This window comes from Cyanistes caeruleus, chromosome 10 (genome assembly GCF_971803275.1).
Source record: "Cyanistes caeruleus chromosome 10, bCyaCae1.hap1.1, whole genome shotgun sequence".
Classification (NCBI taxonomy): domain Eukaryota; kingdom Metazoa; phylum Chordata; class Aves; order Passeriformes; family Paridae; genus Cyanistes; species Cyanistes caeruleus.
Window position 1 is genome coordinate 685,219 of NC_141710.1, and position 22,282 is coordinate 707,500.

A 22,282-nucleotide genomic window follows, 5' to 3' on the forward strand; every position below is an offset into this window, starting at 1 on the left:
AAAACTCTGTGGTTAAAAACCAACAAAGTTACACTGAACCTGTGCTGACTTTTTTTAGATTTCATTCCTAGGCATTGACAATTTCAATTAACTGATTCCTTCTCTCTGTCTCTACATTTCATCCAGCACGTACTTCTATTTATGTCTGCTGCAATAAAAAAAACCAAAACCCTGCCTTGTTCTCCTCTGTCAGGAGGAGGAGAGGTTATGATCAACAACAAGCTATTCACAGCCAGAATTCCAGGAGAGAATTCCACATCATTCCCTGGAAGGATGATGCAGTGTTACCTTTTTCATTGTACCACATTCTAACCACTGGATGATGCTGAGTGGAAACGGGAGGAATTCCAAGAATCCTTTATCACTGATAATAAAATAGGACCTAAGCAAGACCAGCCAGCTCTGACAGATTTTGTGTGTTCTAAAGAAAAACAAAAAAGCACAGAACACACACACTCAGCTGTAGGAAGCCCAGCAACTTATTTCCCTTAAAATATGTATCACAGAAAAGGAAAGAAACTGAATATATAGACAGCAACTTTCCCTTAATTTCAGTAGTTTTAATCTCTCCCTCTGATATTTTTATTACACAGTTAAAACACTTGAAGTTTTAATATCACTGGGGCCTTTTCTTGTAATGAGACATTTTATCTCTCTTTTCCTCCAAGTCGGTAAAGTTTTGTTTATCAGCAATTAGCTATCTTACTTACACTGCACAGAGGATTGAAATCTATCAGAGGGCACCTTGCTGAGGCTTTGTCACAGACAGAAACAAGTCTGTACCAGTGATTCAGAATTCCTCATGCTGCTGGAATACAAAATCCTTGGCTCTGCCCTCTCCTTAGGTGGAGCTGAGTGCCGACACTGTGATGAAACCTGGCTCTAATGTTGCTATCCCTAATTGAAAAGTATTACTTTGTAATTTCTTCTCACTTAGAAAACTGTTAGAGGCATATTCTCAATTAAAAATGGAAGAGGCTGAATTTTTGGGTGCATGGGACATTATTTATAAGAATAATGATTATCTCAGTTTCCTAGATTTGATGAAAAATTTCATGACAAGTCTGCTTACTGAAGCCAGAGGTGAGAGATCATTTTCCCTGGCTCAGACATGAGTGCTTGTTTCACAGAACAAACTCAAGGGAAAGCTGCACTGTCTAAGAAACGAAAGAAGAAAAATTTCTCTCTCCAGCCAGAATATTAAACAAATCCACATATCTGTCATGTTGGTAACCTTCTGAAAAACAGCTTTAGAGAACACTAAGATAAGAATCTCTGAACAGAAACAGACTGTTTAATACTATTTTAACAATGGAAATAGCCTGAAAAAAATGAGTTCATGCAGGCTGGTTATTGTTTAAAATAAAGCTATTATTCTTTCTAGTTTGTGCTTTGTAATATAGTCAAATGGATTATAATAGTTCCCAGGGTGGACACTGTTCTGTAATGAAAATTATTTATTTTGAAATAGTAAGTTTTCTTCAAATGTAATGTAGGTTCTTTTAGTATAACACACACAGAGCTGATTTTCTAGAGCAGTGTCCATACAGAGAACTATTCTGGAATTGTCACTGTGGTCATTTACTACCTAACAGAGGTGTGCTGTGAAACTTGTGGGAGGGATTGTGGAAATGCTTTCTTTTGAAGGAGAACCTCACTGTATGAGTGACACATGGCTTCCATTGTAAGAAATATAGCCCAGAATTTGGGGCTTTGCATCAATGTTAAACGGCTGCACCATTCCAGGACAGAGGTGTCTATTAGGTAAATACTTGTGTTATTAGACAGGAAAATTACTGTTGAAAAGCAAAAGCCAAGATGAGTGATTGTGATGCACTGGAGAATTTTAATTCAGAGTTTCCTCTGCTCCTGCTGGTAGGTTAAAGAGGGGGCATTTTCTTCAGAGAAGGTGTAGGGAGGAAGATGTTTAACCTTTGTCCGTGGTAGAGAAATGGAAATTGGAAAAAACGTATTTTATATTGGAACAAAAGCTGTAGGAAGGCTGAACAAGTCCATGGCATCCCTTGCAGGAATACATGAATCTTGCTGGTAACTATAGCATCCCTTGCTTCCACCTATGAAAAGGATGAAAACGTCCCAAGTAAAGCAGAAACCCAAAGAAGTTATGAGCACTTCATTATTGTTCTTTAGAGAATCCAGACAAAAATACTAGAAAAAAATTCCTCACCATTCCTGGAGACAAATCCTGGAGAAGGTTTAGTGTTGATTTTGCAGAAACTCAAGTAAAATGAGGCTAGCACTTTACTCTTCATAGCTTCAAGGAGCAAACAACTGCCTGCTGATGAGGTCAAGCCTCTGTCTAGCATTTGTTGCCACTGGACTGGCAAGAATTCCTTTAAATAACTTCAAGAAAGCAAACAATTCCACGTGCAAAATTGTAGAAACAATACAGCAAAATGAATATGTATCAGCAGACTGTTTGGATATTCTGATCTGCAGAGAAGGGAAGTTTTTGTTCCCACAGCTTTTTCTGGATGTTTTTAACACAGCAGCCGTAAGCCCTGGACTGCCTGATGGCTTTGCCAATGTAACCTCTGAGAAAGATGCTCAACTCTAGAAAATGTAGCTAGAAGTGCACCTATTCCAGCAGCAGAGCAGCACCAGGAGGTGGAAACCAGCAAAATGGGTGTGATTATACTCCTTCATTATCTCCCTGCTTAGTTCCCTCAAGATTACTTCCTACAAATTCTTGTCATGTTGGGAAAGGGTCTGGTGCAAGAAGCACACACACCTGAGTGGGAGGATCAGCAGTGATGGTTTCCAGGCACTCATGGGAGCTCACTGCTCCCTGAGATTTTAAAAGGTATGAGCTGAACTGTAAGAACTCACAAAATGGTAAGCTGGCATTGATTTTAGCTTTCCCTGTTGTGTCAGCTATAATTTACAATGATTTGGGAGCTCTTCAGATAACTGAGCCTTCCTGTGCTGGAGTGGAGCAGGCACCTCAGCAGGAAAGATAATGTGGGCATGCTGAGAGTAGAAATTATCAGACCTCCCTATGCAGGCCAGCCCTAAGAATTATAGCCCCAAAACAAGCCTAAAATGTGCAGTGATTTGTCTCTGGGAAAAAGAATTCAGAGCCAACTTCTTTGGCATGCATGAGAAAAGAGGTGGAAAGAAAAATGAGCGCTGTCCTCCTACTTCAGATAATCTGGAAAGAAGAAGAAACAGGGTCTTGGTTCTGGACATGAAGCTCTGTGAGAAGAACAATTTGTGCCTGTTCCGTGCCACTTTATCTTTTCTATGTTTGCTCTGCAACACATTTCCCTTTGCCCAGTACTGCTGAGAGAGACAGCTGTACCTTAAACTATAAAAAAAAGATCTTGCTTGTGAATCTTGTAGATTCACCTTGCAGACAATTCTTAGCAATAAACTACATTGTATGCTTTTTAAAAATCAGTGTCTTGAGCCATGTGGATACAGGAACATTTTGAAGCTGTTGATAGGAGAGTGTGCAACCACTCTCTCTAAGATCTTTTGATTTCCCAGATCAAGAATCTGGGTTCCTGAGCACAGAGATCAGTGCCCCATGACTTTAGATAAAGAATGATAATCGCAGTGACAGGGAAGTTTGAGGAAGTACCATAGTCAGAAAAACATCTGAATATTAAAGCCATATCCCAGTGTACTGCCACCTCCTGTATGACTTATTTGCACTGTGGTAGGTTTGATAATCACTGTGCTCTTGTGCTCTTAAGTTTACTAATTTGGTAAATTTTATGAAGTTCAGGCCATGAACCATGAACTTTACCTACAATATTTAGTCCAAACAACTACGTAAGTCCCAGAATTTGTGCCGTCTTGCCCTTGTTCTGCACAAAGAACAATCCTGTGCTCCCTGCACTGTGTGGATGGAAAATGCAGACATATACATGAATGTGGCTTAGCTTTAAACACTTGAATATCCAATCTTGACCACATTCTACTGAAATTTACTTTTGTCTTCTTACAGAGGCTATAATGGGAGGGAAAAGGGGAAAGGTTAATTAGTATTTATTGTTTCCCTGCAAACAGCTACCTCTAAACAGACAAATCTGTTACTGCAGTAAAAATATGTAAGACAATCCAGTGCATTCAGATTTGAGTTCATCCCATCTTTTGAGTTGACAACAATGTAATTCACTGAAGATGGAGTCAGTGGAGGAGTCTCAGACATCTTTTGAAGAGAATTAACTCTGGTTAAAATGGAGTTATATCTGTGCCACAGCCTAAACTGTACACACATGAAATTTAGGCTATAACAAGACAGAGCAGTGTTCTATAAATTGATCTTTACAGTATGAGGCAAATGCTCTCTGATCTGGTGTTCTTGAAGACAAATTTATTTTTCCTGTGTATAATTCAACATGCAGAAAGCTCGTGTCCCCTTTCTGTTCTTAAGATTATCATACCAATCATCTTTTTGTTTTTTTCCTAAAAAAGGAAAATGAAGCTATTTAAAATTAACAGATCAGTGTGACTACATCCACAAAACCAAAAACAATACAACAAAAAAATTAAGCTGCTTGGCAATCATATAGTTTCAGCAAATTTATTGACTTAGTTTTTATTGTTTTTTCTTTATAAGTAATAATGTTTCACTCTCATTAAAACCTCATCATCCTTTGGTCTAGTTCTAAATTCTTTTTAATTCTGTCTCTTAAAACCACAGAGTTTTCTTTTGCTATGTGGAATTTTGTATCACAGCTAATTTTTAACAGTGCATCCTGTTGATAATTAGCTGGTCTCATGAATCAGTTGATATCTGAATGTTCTCAAAATTTTCTCGGAGCCTCATGGGATTTTGGACACTGGTTTGAGTCACTGAAGCAAGATTTTATATGTTGCTTACTTTTATTGTTCTTTAAAGTTTTAAGTCCTCCTGTCACAGACCTCAGATAAAGATATAATGCTGATACTGGAAGTGTCAACTTAATTGTTTCAAAATATTATGTACTGTTAAAAAGCCGAGCTCTTAACAAGCTGTTTTTGGGACTCAGCACACTGGATTTTTAAACTTTCTTCAGCAGCCAGAGGTTGTGCCACTAGGCTCTTCCATAAACCCTGTGGAGCATCCTGGGCACCCCACTGGAGCAGGACCCTGCTGCCAAGGGGATGCTCTGAAATATCCTCAAAATTCCATTTCCTGAGGCTGCAAGCCGGTGAGCACTTAGGGTTTTCTGTCAACCTCTTCAGGAACACGTGGCCACCGAAGCAAAAGGGCACTCGAGATTTGAGAGGGGTCCAAAATACCACCACATTCACTTGTTTAAATCTGTTCTCCTACTGGTCCCTCGTTGTTTGTGCTCATTTACACACAGCTACTTCCTTCCTGCTCTTCAGTACTGCCAGCTTTGAACAGCCAGGGTCCTGCTGGAAAAGTGCATTGCATCTTTTTTCCAACGATGGAAGCTCCTCCTCTTCCCTAGGCCACCATTCTTTTGGAGTTTTTGCTAATCAAATCATATTTCTTTACCAACAAACCTGCCACTCTTGTATCCCTTCCCTCCACACAGATTTGCTCTCACGGATTCTTTCAGTTCCAGCTCTCTGTGGTTACAGTGCCCAGACACCATTTCAGCCTTGCTTTGGTATTGTTGATTTGCCAGAGATTCTGACATCTGACTGCTGCAGCTCAGCCTCAGCCATCCCCTGCTCACCTGGCAAGGCAAACAGCTCCAGGCTTTGATGGATGGAATACCACTTGCATTTCACACTTAATGCTATTTGGGAGGCAGCACTTTGAGATACTAGAAAACTTGGCAATAAAATGCCAATTAGGTGTGACTTAACACAGACTATTAACACAGTGTTTGAAGTACCCAGTGTTCTCCTACTATTCCTTATTATTGAATTGTATCCATTTAGTCCCATTATGCCCTCCTGATAAAGAGATTATTCAGTTCTTTGCTTCCTTGTTCACTCCCTGGTTCTCAGGTGTTTTTTACAGGCTCTTTTGAGCTCCACACTGCTATGACCAGCTGCTCTGATACCAAACCCAGCTCATTTGAAACAAGCTCTGATATATCTGTACTGTAACACAACAGCTGTGAATGAAAACTGAGGCATAGCTGGATATTGTATAAAAGTTGAAACAAACATGGTGAAATACTGGAGGAGGCTGGTGATTGTGGACTTTCCATCCTTGGAGGTACAGAAAACCTGACTGGACTGACATTGAACAAACAGCTCTGCCTGTGAGGCTGGCCCTGCTTTGGGCATGAGGCTGAACGGGATGGGTGCCCAGAGGTTCCCTCCAAAATAAATTATATTATTCTATGGTTAAAACAACACAAACCCGTCTTTTTTTTTGTATTTATATATAAAATAATAATTTATATTATTTATTTATTGGTTGATTTGCCTATCTTTTAAAAATGTTTTCAAATAAAGTAGTCTAGAGTAGGAGAGATTTAGTCTCTCTGACTAGACATCCAGTGTAAGCATGCTGCTCTGGAATTTCTATTTTGACAATATCATAAACTTGGGTGTCTGAACACAGATGCTGCCAACTGCTGCTGAAATACATCAACAACCTATAACACATAAAGAAATTACCTTTCCCACACATGAAGCAGTTGTATTTTAGACTGCATCCTAACTCCAGCAGTTTGAAGTTATACCTGATGCTTTAACTGCCTGAAGTACACCTGTAACCAAGCCCCTCTCTGTGACACATGGAAAAAGCCCTTCAGAAGATATGAGAAACTGAAAGGCACGTCCATGATGTTTCTAAGAAGCAAGCAAAATAAAATCCTTGTTCTGCATTTTTAACTGCAGTGCCCTGTCACAGATGGTACCTGGGGCAGGTGCTGTACTGTGGCCTTGTGGACTTGATAGGAAAAAAGCCCAAAGCAAGTGGTAGTTGTACACTCTGACTGAGGAAGCAAGACACAGAGACGTGGTCCTTGCTGCTACCAGGCAATTTTGGATTCCCTCCTATTTTCTCCAATGTTTTTTTCCCATTTCCTTGTCCCAAAAGATACTCCTGCTGAAAAATTTAAATGACAGCACAGAACCCCTCTTTTTTTTTTATTTTATTTTTTTTTTGTGGAACAAACCTCTTCTTCACACCTGGAACAGCCTCTAATATTAGTATTTAGTTAAATATTAAATAATTTCATCTTTAATAAATATTAATATAAATTTTGTAATACTTTAATATTGCTGCCATAAAAAAGGTGATGATAGTCTTCACTTGTGGCAGTTTTCTTGATTTAATGGCAGTTTTAAAAGCATAGAATTTCCTTATCCATAATCCATTGTTTCTTCCTCACCCTCAGCCCTGCCTCACAAGGTTATTTTTGGTTTCAATCAAAGGCTTTTCCATCCATATAAGCCAGAGTTCTGGAAGTGTTTTACGTGGACAGAGGTACATTCTTGGGTTCCTGTCCCAAAGCTAACAGTGAACATCCAGCATGTTTAGGTCACAGCACTATGGTTTGTTACACTGCATTTTACTGCTTGGGATTGGGAGTTACCCTAATAAGTAATGGCAGGCAATTAAAAATGGGGTTTTTTTATGCTGAAAGTTTGGTGGAAGACAAGTAAGAAGGCCAGTGTGGCATTCTTGATAGCTTGCTATGATGCAGGGAAAAATACAGTTTGAATCATGATCATTTAATAACTCTTGAATAGGAGTGCTCTGGAGTTTTGGGAAGTGTCTTTCCTTATGCATGGTAAAGCCTTCATTTATAAAGGTAATGCTTTTGACTTGTAACTGTATCTTTGCAGCAAGCAGGCAGCTAGGTTATCTTTATATTTATCGGAGTTCACACTGGATTGTGGTTTTGCAATTCTCTTTAGAAAAGAGTCTCTGCTCCTGTGCTAACTGCAGCTATTCCAAGGCCCTGCAATCTACCAAAGCTCATTCTTAGTTGTGATGATTACATCCTTGTGCTTACTGGCTTATGAAGAATGAGCCTGTCCTCTAAAACTACCACACTCTCGCTGGGGAAGGAGGGAAAACACAGAATTGTGTGAAGGTCACAACCTGACCCAGGTGCCAGTGGGTAGCAGGTAAGGGTCTCGAGGATTTCTTCCTCCTCCATCATGCACAAACCACTCCCAGCTCCCTGTTCTGATCTTCCTCCAGGGCCACGCTCACAGAAAAAGACAGAGATTGAGGAGGAGCAAAGCAGCAGAACACCAGGAGCTGGAGCCTCAGACAAAAATGTCTGAGGGATTGGAAACTGGACAGCAGCAGGTCTGAGGAGATGAAGAAGTTGCTGCAGCTCACGAGGCTCTGCTCACTAAAATGCAGTTCCACAGCCTGCAACAACACCTGGTATTCTCTGAAATCATCATTTCTTTGATGAAAGCAAACAATTCCTAAAGGTAAGACAAAACCTTCCCTCCCCAGACTGCCTAGCTACATGAGGAATGCTCCCAGAAAGCTCTAACAGTGCTCATTGGTTATGTCAGCACACAGATGATGAAATTTGAGGAAGGGAGAGGACATGGGCTTACTTGTCACAAAACTGAAACTTAAAAATACCAGAAATAAAGGTGTTTGTCTAATCTCAATTTGCCCCCATTTTGTAGCTGTGAAGGACACAATATTGGATTACATCATTACACATGTATTTTTTACTTTAAAAGGGAACTAAGCAGAAAAATGAAATTAAATCATGCAATGGCTGAGTAGGTTCATACAGTTGTTTACAACTGTCAGCCTCCTGTCCCAAATATCTTCCATTTATTTCTGGACTTCATGGCCATGATATTAGCTGTAAATATGCACCAGGTAAGTTTTACTTCCCCTGTGACGTAGGTTTGCAAGTTTAGCAACTATAAATATTACACTACTGATCAAAAATGCCTGAAATAATACAGATTCTGAGCCCAAAGATATAACACAGAAATTTGTTAAACCAAAAATACAACTGAAGAATACATATTTTTGCACCTGGAGCCCATCAATTCTGGGACTTTAGACAGAGTTATACTAGGAAACTTTGAAGAAATTGTGAATTTTGATACATCACGAATCTTAATGAAATACAAATCATGTGTCATGTATATATACACACATATCAATACTGTGAATATTGGTATTTTGGCTTAAGACATAGCATTAAAGATAATGATAAATATGATTAAAAACAAAGATTCCTAATTTTTCTTCAGATGAGCACATTCATGGAAAAGTAAACTGTCTGGAAAATATTCACACTGTCCCTGAAACAACCAATAAATAAATGTAATTAAAAAAAGAAGAGCATTCTGTGATTCTGAGTACAGCAAAGGCATTGGAATTCTGAAACTTGGTTACATTTTTTTCCATGAGCAACTAATTTAACCTCTCTCTCACTTCTTGGTTTTCCTATTAGCAAAATAAGAATTGCTTACTTCAAAAAACTGTTGCAAGCAATATGAAGAAGTCATGTTATCAAAATTATTGAGGTTGGTAAGGTCCTGTCAATTTATAGTAAACCATCCTCACAGCGAGGGGTCCTGCGATAACCTGGCAATTGTGAAATTGAAGATTCAGCATTGTTAATATAGTGAGATTAGAAGGTCACGACACTGCAAGCTGGCATTATTTTCATATTTGGCATCAGGGAAGATTGCCTCCATAGCACACCTGCCTAGCTGAATATTGATTTGGCTTCTCTGATTACAGATGGAATGTGAACTGATTAGAAAGCAATTAGGAGTAAATCTATACAAACAGGGTTTTTTTTCTCTTCTTTCTTCTTGGCCAGTTAGCTTGATGTGACATGCATGAATCTGGCTGTTACTTTGCCACTGACTGGCTAAAGGCAGGCAACAAGACAATAAGTTATCATTGCTGGTTCAACTAGGAACTGTGAAAGTAAAAGGCTTTATTCATTCTGTTCCTCAAGGATGAGAACCTCTGCCATGTTTAGTGGCTTTACAAAGGAATAAGAAAAACCCAGGCATGGCTTCTTAAGGAAAAACTCTTACCTCTGGTCTTCAACAGTCCAATTGAAGCTGCACTGACAATGAAGTCTCTTGTTGATCCCTCTAGTTGCTCACTTAGACACTAACATAAAATCTAAAGGAAAAGTTGCCATGGATTCACAGTAACTGCCTGACCTGACAAAGAGTCCAGTAATGATGAAGGCTAAAATAAGTTTTGCCTTTAAATTTGTCACCAGGAGCTATTGGTTAGTCAATTCCACTCACAGTTTGCATGTACTCCTAATGCCACATGAAAATTTCCCTGGAGAAATAACAACTTTTTTCTACTGTGAGTAGCAAAACTACTGAAGCCTGGGTCTGTACGGATTTGTACACTGTGTTCCTGAATTCACCCCCTGCTCTGCAGAGCTCCCTTGTTTTTACCACGCTCCCAATGCTCAGTGCCTCCCCCACATCCTGGATCTGCAGTTATACAACACTCAAACTATTCCAGGGGTGACTCATCATCTCTAGCTCCTAAATATACCGGAATAGATAAGAATATGTGTGCATATATCTATATATAACTGTATATATCAGAATATTTAATACCCCATTTAAGAATCTTCATATATTGGGAGAGTAAAATTCAGCCCACACAGCTTTTCTCACAGAACTTGGTATTCCTTTCCTATGTACACCTGAAGATTTTTCATAAAAAGCGTGAGAATTTCATGCCTTTGGAAGTATCCAAATTTCCAATATGATTTCTAAAAGTTAACAGGACAGCAACAGAGGCAAAAAGAAACAGCCCAATGTTAAAACCCTGCTCGAGGTACTTACGCAACTTAGGTGGTTTATTCCGAGCTATGCCTCAAAACTGACACAAATCTGCTCAAACTTGTCTGCTACAAGAGGATTTTGCAGCTGCTACTTATCACGAGGCCATAAATGCTCTGTGCCATTACCTGGATATTTGGCACTGATCTTTCTTTTACTTGAAGAACTCCTAAGCTACAGAGCTGCAACTTGGATGAGGGGAAGCAATTGAAGCAATCTGAAAACTCCTACATGAAGGAGCTGTTAGCAACCAGATTGTGGAGGCCCAAGGGCCAACGGCAAAAATCTTCATCCCATCACCCTGGAAAGGCGCAACAAGTAATACCTCCCGAGCTCGGGGTGAGAGAAGCCTTTCTCCCACAGGCCTTTGCAGTTAAACGTCAATCTTTTTGGGTTCTGATGTTCTATTGGTTTGCCAAGTTTATGTCATGCTGTTCAGCCCCTGATTGCCACTTTTGTACATCCTCTAGAATGTTCTCCCTTCCCTGGACCCCCATTGGCCATATCTCAGTGCATTGCTCCACCCCAGCTGTCCTATTGGTTCTCCCTGTCCCTCACCCTGCCTATGAACCACTTTTACCTGTTCCCATTGGATCCTAGCCCTTGGAACTGCCCCCTCTTGCCTCAGATATAATCCTGGACCCTCAGCCTATCTTTGTCTTTGTCCATGGACCCCATTCAAAGCCTAATAAAGGTGTTCCATACAAAGACCTGTCCCTTTGTCAGTTGTCAGCCTTTTCAGCAGCGTGCTCTGGGCCCCAAAAAGCACAGGGGCTCTGCAGGCCTCAACACTCGCTCTCCATCCGTCCCCTTCCTTTGCTGTAATTTCCATGTTATTTCGTTACAGGTATCTTGCAAGGAGAGCTGGGTGGTTCTCATCATGTCAAGGACAAAAGGATAACTTCAGAGGGCAAATAAGATGGGTAATTCTGTCTTTCTTGTTCAGAAGAATTAAAAAAAATCTGGCATACTGAGAGAAGTCTTCTCCACTAGACACAAGAATCTAAAGGTTTTAAGGAGTCCACTGCTTTGTCCCTTGATTATGGGATAAAAACACCATCTTCAAACTTCTGGATTTAAAGTCTAAATACCTGGTACATCAACTCTCAGCTTTTTAGCCTGTATTTTCTCCCTAAGTTAAGAACAGCTTTCAGATGTTGTGAAAAGCTGGTAGTCTCTGCACAGCTGACACTTCAAACTGGTGCCCTCAGAGAGCTGGACAATAATTCAGGCTGAGGCCTCCACATGTCACACATTCCCCTGTGCTGTGAAAGGGATGGCTCTCAAGCTTCCCATCTGACTGTGGAAGTAGTTGAAGATTTAAAATACGTAAAAATTACTATTTTTGTCGTGTATCACTAATATTTATTCTGTCATGAAAGACATTTCTTCCTATTTAACCGAAGAAACATTTGTTGCACTTGAAGCTCAGATTTGTGATATCCTTTATTGTTTCTTTACCTTCACGTTCCTAAGCTTTGTGAGGGATATCAATACAAAACTACCACTTAGTAAACTTGAACAGTTCTTAAGGCAGAGCATTTCCTTGTGATACAGACAAGGGTTCTTATTCCCTTTACCACTTTTGACTTATACGAATTCATTCTGCCTCAAGAATGTTCCTAAAGCGACCAGCTCAGGCTTTCTAGATCATCTCCCTGGGTATGCCACTGCTTTATTTTCTTTTGATTTTTATTTTCTAAAACAAACATCTCCAAACCACAGTCTTGATCACTTCTGAGAGTCACTTGCAGAATAAAGTTTGGTCACACCACAATTTCCTAAACCACTGCTTTTCTTGTGCTGCAGAAAAGTGAGAGAGCATTGACCTCAAGTTGTACTCAACAGTAGGTGGATAGGAAGGGCCAAGATTTGCTGAAGTTACAGTACTCCAAGTTGCTATTGGCAAACGTTTTTTTGGATTAATGCTGCTGTAATTCTCCCAGGGCATGCAGCCCTGAAGAAAGGGAAAGAACATGGCCAAGAAAAAGCAGCGTTCCTGGCTGTAGCAAATAATTTAGGATGGAAGCTCACAGAAAATGAGGGGAAAAGAGGCACAGTGGGAAAAGGAAGAGACAGGAAACATTAACATTCTTGCAATTTAGGTGGATTAGACCATTACTTTGAAGATTTAAATTTTCCACTGATCACAGAGAAAAATGGAAGCTATTTTGACTGAAAGAAAACAGTCACATAATGAATTTCTAATTAAGTATAAAGGTAGTACTGCAACGCATTCCATAAATAAGTATTCTCCAATTAAACAGAGACATTTCTTTCTTCCTTCCACCAAACACTTCCTTCCACCAAACACTGAATAAAAAGATCACTTGCCCTCTTCTAACCTAGACTTAGATCTAAAGTGTGTATGTACCCTAAAACCCTAAATCAATATAATGCAATCAGAAAGTGCTGACACAGAACAATGGCATGAAAAAACTTCTCTTGGCCTTTTGTGCTGTCCAAATTTAAAGGCAACAGATGAAACATTCCTTCCTTTAGAAGAAATATCTGTTTGTTTGACTTATTTTAAACCTGTATGGAAGTATTCTTCCTAGGTCATGCAGTTTGTTCCTCAATTGCAAGTCCATTGGTGTAGTGACTGTGAATATTTAGACATAAAAGCATAGGGGAAAAGTAGGAAAATCTCACTATCTTAACTGTTATTTCTACAAGGAAGCTCAGGTAGGCAGGCAGACACCTTTTTCCAAATGAATTTCATTGTGGTGCAGGTCCTGCTCAATTACTGTGTGGTTCTAGTGTTCTTCCAGATTTTACTTTTGGCCAAAAATGTCACTGAAGTGGCAAAAGGCAAACTAGAATAAACACGTTTACAAGGTACTTTTTCATTGGTAGTTAGATGAAAAATCAGGCTTTCATTATTTCTGAAATAACTTTTCCTCTTGTGTCACTTCTCAGAATGATATCATGTGTATTTGTGATATATCCATTGCTCATACTGCGATCTGCTCATCCTGCTTTCCAGAATTTAAGATGTGGCGTTTGTTGAAAGGATTTTAACCAGAACTGAAGACACAGCCTGAAGTGAGTACAGTGAATATTTTAGCATGCTGGGTTTGCTTTTCTACACCTTCTGAAGAAGCTTGTAAGTAACTGCCACCTCTGCAGTAAAGACCTCATGGAGCATATGGAGCCTGGGATGCTCTGGTGGATTGTTATAAAAGCACATTACCTCCCTTAAACATTTGCTGGTAGATTTCCATGTTGATACTTTGGATATTTGGAGATATGGTATAAGCCCTACTACAAAAGGCTGCTATAAGGTATTTTATATTTAAAAAAATATATTTACATATGAAAAAAAGTTATCTTAGCCTAGTTCAGCAGCCTTGAACCTCCAGTGACAGCCACTATGAGCAGTACTTGCTTTCTTATAAGGTGATTTGGCTTTTCAAGCTCTTCAGGGTGTTCTCATCCATGAGACTGCTGAATTTTGCAGTTCACTGCTGAATTTTGAAGCTTTCTTGGGCAGACACAGCACTGACCTACAGACTCCATTTTCAGATCTACTTCTGTCCTAATACTGGGATTATTTCTGTAGCTGAACGCAGAGTAGCAACATTAAACATTTGGTACCATTCTCTCTCCTTCCAAAGCACTCAGCTTCTTTGATGGCTGTTCTGTATACCTTCTTGATCCCTGCAGACACATGGAAGAACTGTTTGTGAATCCCAGGATGGGATTTAGCATTAAGAGGCAAATAGATTTTTGTGTGCAGAGCAGTGAAAATTGGCAGCAGGCAATGTGTGAGGAGCCAAGAAAATAAATGCTTCATGGCTACCTATTCTTCCCCTCCTCCTTATCTTAAAGACTTTCAAGGACTTTGGATGATCTGCAGTTTAAATGACTAAAAGTCCCAAATTCAGCATCTGAGATGGAAAATACTCAGATTGCTTCCATGCTCTTGCTTCACTCAAATAGCTCTTGTATTTGCTTGAGTGGTGCTCACCAAATCCTATCACTTCATTAACTAACCATACATGACACAGTAGGTGTGGAATGACCTGCTAAATCTCAGCATGTGTGGCTCTAGTGTCGTCTTTAACTTCTGCAATCTCTCAGTGTCGAAGTAGAGGTGGAAGTTCGAAGTAGAGGTGGAAGTTCGAAGTAGAGGTGGAAGTTCGAAGTAGAGGTGGAAGTTCGTGAACTGTTCCAGCCTTTTAGAGTTGTAGTGTAAATTCATACTGTTCCTGGGGAGCAGCTCCTCTGTGCAGCCTGAAAAATCTTCATGGCAAACAGACACTATAATGTCATAAGCAAATTCTGTCTCAGGAAAATGCACTTGGCAGTCTTCCATTTTTCTTCCCAGGGCTGAAGGTATCCGTGTTCCTTGACCTGTTCCATGAGAAGCTGAAGGGAGGTACAGGTGACTGCTTCATCCCCAGACAGCTTTGCAGGGGCTGCACGATGTTTGTCATCTGTGCCCTGAGCCAAAGATCAAAATTACCCTTTATTTCATTCATGCTGCACAGAAATAATGCTGCAAACCTAAAAAGATGCAAGCTAGGAAGAATTACTGGACTGATTTAACACAGCCACAGGCACGCCCATTGTTACTCCCAGCTACTGTCTTGAGAGGGAAGAGTTCACATTTAGCACACTCTTCAAACCTTATTTTGCTTTTTAAACTTCCAGTCTGGGAAACTCTTCACTGCTTTCAGCTGAGAAGACAATTGAGGCACGACATTTTGGAGAAAGGTGTCAGCACTCTGGCTCCCTTCTCTACAGGGAGCAGTCGTGCCTGCCAGGTGGGCAGAAACACTGTCTGAGCCATCTGGTCAGGCTGCAGGCCTGGTCATGCGTTTGCCTCTTGACTGGAGGCAAAATTTTGCTTTTGGATGGCTTTGACATATCTCTGCTATTTCCACACCCCTTGGAGTAGGTTGGTTTCTGGCTTTTCCACGGCACCTAATCCAATGCAATGTGCCATTTAAACCTAGACCCTTGAGCTGAAAGAAATATCTTCTTCTAATGTACCGAGGGAGCAGTGCAAGAGGAAAATGTGCATGCAGGGAACTTCTGTTTATCCTGCACACACAGTCCCTCCCGTACCCGGGCACATTCCTCAGGCACCTCTGCTTCCACTGCATCTGAAGCAGCCTGGAGCGAAGGCACCGGGGCATTTGGGGAGCCCATTCTCCCAGCTCCTCCCGGTGGTGAAAGGGAAGAAGAGCACAGCACACCTTCCTTCCAGTGTCTACACTCTCTGCGAGGAGAACATAATCAAACCTACTCTCCACCAACTTTTCTGGGCAGTATCTCAAACGCCCGAGCTGCCCCTTCCCCAGACCCTCCTGACTGAAGCCTCATAGTAGCAAAGGAGGTGCTGAAGACAGAGATTGTAAGCCCTCAAATACCTGTGCATTCCACCACAGCCTCATTTGGCACTGACCACAGTGCTGCTCTCTGATGCTACACCCTGGGAAGGACCACCCAGCCTCTTCTGTCCCCTCTTTGTGGGAGAAGGAAAATGGAAATACTTCAATGGTGCTGGATGGTGTGCTGCCCCAGGAATATCAAATTGGAAGCAGCTGTGCTGGAAGGTACCATCTGCACCTGCAATACAGTTCTTTCGTTTTCAAGGGACTAGATGTACAGGGAAAGTCTCTCCACCAAAGCAATGAATATTTATTTGAGAAATCTGCTGACAGAAAACCCTTCCACCACAGGCAGAATCTTTGCAGCCAGCAAGATTTGCAGCAATGAAGTGACCACACTGTGCCCCACACATTTTTCCTATATAAAATCATCCTTTCCATCTCTACAAAGCACAGTGTTTCTGGCAACCATTCTGCTGCAATCAAAAAGTGAAACCATGACTGTATGGAAGAGGTAGGTGATTTCTGAGAGGTTTTTTGATGAAAAAACAATAATCCAATTAAAAAGACCAATGATGGATGTGTGGTTAAAAATATTCCCAAACTCAATGTCCTTTGACCTCTCTTGGCTACCGCATTTGGCAGGTACACAACAAAAACAAACCCTTCATCCAGGCTAATGGGTTTAGCAGCCAAAAGCTGAAAAGCATCCACCACCTTCTCTGTGGGACTTCCAGCACATACCATGAGAAATTCTCAGCCCAGCCCCACCCAGAGGCTTGCAATACATTCTCAGAAGCAGAAGACAGAAGGGGACCTTGCACAGGGGAATGTTGCAATTAGCGATTGAAAACCCTCTTAGAGATGATGGCTCTTAGTTTATTTCTCAAGTTCTGATTCAAGCTCACTGGCTGCTTCACCTGCAGTAGAAATAGCACTAGAGTACCATTCCTTTTGCCTTGCCCTGTCTGTAACCCAGCACTTGAATTTGTTAGGAATTGCTGCCATCAAGCTCTCATATGGCATACCTTAGAGTGGGGTTATAAAGTTTATGAGAAGAAAAAAGGTTTTCTTTACAGGAATTTGGAAAGATTCCTGTTAACTCATCATGCCATGTTTGCAAATGTCTTATCCCACTGCTGAGGAGAGGCAAGAAGTGCATTAGCATTAGCAGTAAATCCATATGACAGCATGTGTAGTGGGAGCCAGCCTTGTCTTCATACCTGGAGCAATGATGTCAGCCAAAGGAAACTGAATTGCTTTTTCTTTCTTCCATGAATTCTAGGGCATGGATGAATTCCTTCATGGAGTATGAGGGTAGATTTGCAGGAACTATTGATTCTTCAATAGGAACTTCAAAGAAGCAATCCCTTTAGTTAGAGATGCTTATTTCAACATCTCACTAAGGATGCTGGGGCCTGCACCCACCTTTCTTCTTGCTTGGTTGAGACCAGAGGGAGAAAGAAAATAGAGAGAAAAGGAGTGAGGTGAGGCAAGCAAGAAAGAGACAGAAGGATGTTTTTACTGTGATGCTGTAGTTGTGATAAATGGATTCTCCATTACAAGTTTGACTTGTAGATTTGTGTTACCCCTTCCTCCACCTGCATGGCTCTGCACCACAGATATGAATCTAAACTTGCCAGCTGACCAAAGTTATTCCAACCAAATGCCTTCAAAAAGGAAAAGGTAGCACTGGCCAGGGGCTGCAGAGAGCACAGAGGTTATGTGAAGGTTCCCTTCTTGTTCACAAGAGCACATCTCCTCAGCTCCTGCTGTTTCTAACACGTTGCCATGTGTTCTGCTGCTGGTGTGCACTTCAGCAGAGAATGCACAGCCCTTTCCTGTCATCATGGGGGGATGATGAAATGTCATAAGGATGTGGGGAAAACATGTTTCAAACCAAGTTTTGAGGAATTTGGAAAGGACTGAAGTCCACAAAACAGTCAGAGGAACATCCTGTTCCTTCCACCTCAGAAGAGATGGATTTTCCTGTAGGCATGGAGAGCTCTTCTGAGCACACTTGTGTGTCTGCTGTGAGGCAGGGGACACTGGAAACCTTGGGGAGCGATGAAAAACAAACACCACGTTCACAACAACTCTTCAGTACATCAGAGACTGAGTGGTGCATGTAGAGAAGTGAGAACACCACAGTGGCACCAATAAGGTGGGGAAAAAGTTGGGTTTCTTCCTTCCTTCAGATATTTCCTTACCTTTTCCTTACTGTTTTCCTGCAGAGGTTCATAATCCTGCTTGGCCTTTCTGTACATAGCCCTGGCCTCAGTAAGGGAATAGTTTCCTGCATCTTATTTTTTGAGAGAAAGGAAGATGCAACTCATCATCAGCTTTGCTGAAATCACAGCAATGGTGAAATGCCCTTGGAAAAACTTCTGTGTTTTCCCAATAAAAAATGGCTCAACATATGCTGGAGGAGGCTTTTTTTCCCCTAAGAAAATGTAAATATTCTTCTTACTGTGCCCATTTTATACTTTACATCAGAGTATTTCCTGAGGCTCTTGCCAGCTTTTCTTTTACTTCATTACTTCTTCAGTCAATAAATCATCACAGATCTCATTTCCATTTGTAAGTCCATTACTGCAGCCATGAAAGGGTACATAGTACTGCATTTCTAATAACTCTGTGTCTTTTTTTTTGCAGAAACACATTTCCACTTAATTTTGAAAACATCTGCCCAGACCTTGAAAGGTTGTCTGACTTAGAGGATGCCAGGGATTGGTGTCCTGGCAGAGGGGTTTGGTTGCCCTGGCATCCCTTCATGAAGTCCCTGGAGGCATTTTAGGTGACAACAAGGACAGGCAATGAAAAGAAATAAGAAGGATGGAGGAAGTGAAAAAAAAGAGAGAAAATTACACTAGACAAGGAGAAACTTGTTGCCTTTTCCGTATAGAGACTGTGTTTTCCCAAAAACACAAGTTTAAATCTCAAGTTAATATCCCAGAGGTTAGAGAAGAAGGTGAGAAGAGAGAAAAAGCAAGTTGAAGAACTTGATCATCAAACATGATCATCATCAAACGTAATTGCACTGATCACATCTTCATCTCAGGTTCTCTGAGATGGTGCAGCACACTTGGAATGCACCTCCTGTGGATGAGATCTCCTCACAAGGTTGATTCAGAATAATCCAGTAACCACCAAACCCCCAGGTTCAGTGCTTGAATAAATTAGATTGTCCAATCTATCTTCAGGATTAAAAACTCCCAGCAGCAATGATCCAAAAGCACAAACAAAATGCAATTTCTTAAATATTAAGGATTATCTTCTAGTTAGCACTGTAAGCTTTACCATGTAAGAAAGTGTTATAACGTGTTTGGAAGATTTTTCTGGCACAATATTTTCTAATGGCAAGTCCCAATCATATGCCTGCAGAGCTTAGCTTTAAACTTACTTACTAGCTAGGCAAAATTTTCTTGAGCTTCAGATGCAAAGTTGGGTTCCCATGTGCCATCAAAAAGCCCAGCTCTACACTCAGCAATCAGTACAGCAAGAGAAAAAACAGAGGAAATATTAATCCTATTCAATTCTCATGCCACTGACTTTTTTTTCCATCTTGTCTTGACAAAATATGGTGATTTTGGGGAACCTGAAACTAATCTCAAAATACAACCAGGTAATCCGTTGTGTTCTTTGCACCAATAAGCCAAACTTCTCCCAGATACAGCATTTTCTGTCCTACTTAATTCTGCAAATTTCAGAGTGACTTTACTTGCTTAAAACTGTTCAATTGCTGTTAAAAAGAATCACAGAATGGTTTAGGTTGATAGAGACCTCTAAGATTATCCAGTCCAACAGTTACCCCAGCCCTGCCATGTCTGTCACTAAAGCATTCCCCAAGTGGAACCTCTGCACATCTTTAAATTCCCCTGGGGAAGGTGACTCCAGCACTGACCTGGGCAGTCTGTTTCAGTGCCTGACCATCCTTTCACTGAAGAAAGTTTTCCTGATATCCAATCTAAATTTCCCCTGGTGCAACTTGAGCTCATTTCCACTTGTCTTATCACTTATTTAGGAAGAGACTGACTGTTCCCTTACTGCAACCTCATTTCAGGTAAATGTAAGAGAAGGAGAAGGTTTCCCCAAACCTCCTTTTCTTGAGGCTAAACAGTTTCAAGCTGCTTCCTCTGCTCCCTCAGTTGTTCCTCATCAGACTTGTTCTTTAAACCTTTCACCAGAATAGATCTGATGCTTTTCTGTGACTTTACACCATCAGAAAGTCATCCTTGGGACGTTGAAAACTGAGCTTACAAAAAGCTTTTGCAGCAGAAACACGAGGCATTAATTGTGGTACGTGTTACTAAAGCAGCAACAGCCACGCCAGGTAACAGTGTCTTTCGGTGTCTCAGTTATTAGTTACATATTCATTTGATATTATATATTAATATAATTTTAATATAAATGAACATATACTATATATTATAATTATATTATTATAATTTAAACAATTATATTATTATAATTAATCTATCATTTTAATATGATTTATTATATATTCATACTTTAGTCTGAGGTACCATTTTGTTTACTAATGAGTTTAGGGTGCAAGTATCTCCAGCAAGGCCCAGATATGACATCTATTTGCAGTTTCCATGCTGGAGATGTGCCCAGAGCAACGTCAGTGCTGTCTCCTGCACTTGACAAAGACCATGCTGCTGAACTTATCTCTACCTAATGACAAACTCACTTCCAGTTTACGAATGTGCACTGAGAACCAGCAAATTAGGGAGAAATTTTGCTATTTCTGCTTCTCTCCTCTCTTATGAGAGGAACATGCAAGAAATAAGTTTTCTATCTCAAGGCTCCATTGCCCCTTCCCTTGGCTGCTTTTGTATTCCTGTTTTACAGGGAAGTTATTTGAGGTCCTACGATTTCCATGTCCCAAGTTTGGCAGTAAAAGCAGAAGCCCTGGCAGAAGGGTTTTAGTACAGTTGTCCACCACAACTGAGATTTAAAACTTTGATGGCATGAAACACTGTTCAAAGAACTTTTAGTTAAGTTTACTACATCATGCTTATGTCCAGAACCCCTTCAGAGACCAAAGTCACAAAGTGATGGCACAAAGGAAGTGAAGTGTGTGTTCAAGTGCAGTAAAACTCCCAAGTTGGCTCTTCCTGGGTACAATAAACTCTCAGAGCTAGTCTGTGCTTTGAGAGGACTCACGAACACCCAACCAGAGCTATCTGCTTTATCAGTGTAACACAACTTGCTTATACTGATAAACTATCCTAGATGGTAAAAGGATAAATATTACTGTAAAGGTCCTTTGTGCTAGACCCACTCACTCTCTTTTTAGCCAACTAATTCCTATTTTAAAAATATGCATCAGTCAGGAAACAAGAACTGCAGCATTTTTATAACCAAGAGGAAGTCATCCTAATCCTTCACCCACATCAGTAAAGAGAGAAGGAATTTGGGGCAGGGCATCTTTCCAGGTACACTGTCTGATCTTTTCTCCCATCTACTCTCTCTGCTTCTTGCTCCACTGCTGCTAGGTGCCCAAACTTAATTTACTTCATGATTCTCATGTTAGTTGACATTCCTCATTCCTTGCTGCTAACTTCTTTCTCTTGCTGCTGTTGCTTTTCAGTTTTTTACCTATCTTCAGCTGCTTAACTCTGCTTTGCTGAGTAGTTTATTGGTAAAAGAGTTTTCCTCCCAAAGCTGTAACAAATTTTTTTCCTGAATACAACCAGTTTGGCCAATGTAAACAATAAAGAGGACTGGAGTCTCTCAAAACTCTACCCTGTGGGGGGAGAAGGGAGGGGAAATATTCAGACTTTTTTCCCAATAACATAGGAAACTTAATATCCTCCTTCAGTAACCACAGTGATGCTGCAAACCTCCGCTGCCAGTTCAGCTCTCACGTGTAAATAAACACAATTTACAGAGTTACAGTACGGATATTATTGGGTAATCTGGGTAAATACGGGAACAAAATATTTATATTGTACGTTTACATAACCCTGCAATATCCTCGGAAGAGTTCTTTGCCTGTTTTTTCACACGCTCCAGTGGTGGCACACGCCTGCTGGTGCCACCCTGTCCATGTGCTCCAGCCAGGGCTCGCTGCCAGCAGTCACCTGCATCTCCCAGCCCAGGGCATGGGGAGCCAGGCTGTGGAAACAGAGCAGCCTCCCCTTCCTGCCATTCCGTCATCATCATCACCATCATCATCACCATCATCACCATCATCATCATCATCATCATCACCAGCATCACCATCA

The 22,282-nt window shown here is 40.7% G+C and overlaps 1 long non-coding RNA gene across 1 annotated transcript; it reads right to left on the reverse strand.

Moving 5' to 3' along the window:
- Window positions 1-8,710: 8,710 nt before the first annotated feature.
- Window positions 8,711-16,184, reverse strand: LOC147651173 (uncharacterized). The gene is made up of 2 exons (XR_015274212.1): window positions 16,086-16,184; window positions 8,711-15,153 (listed from the first exon to the last, which is right to left on the reverse strand). It is a non-coding gene; the product is annotated as an uncharacterized LOC147651173 (long non-coding RNA).
- Between the last annotated feature and the right edge of the window lie 6,098 nt (window positions 16,185-22,282).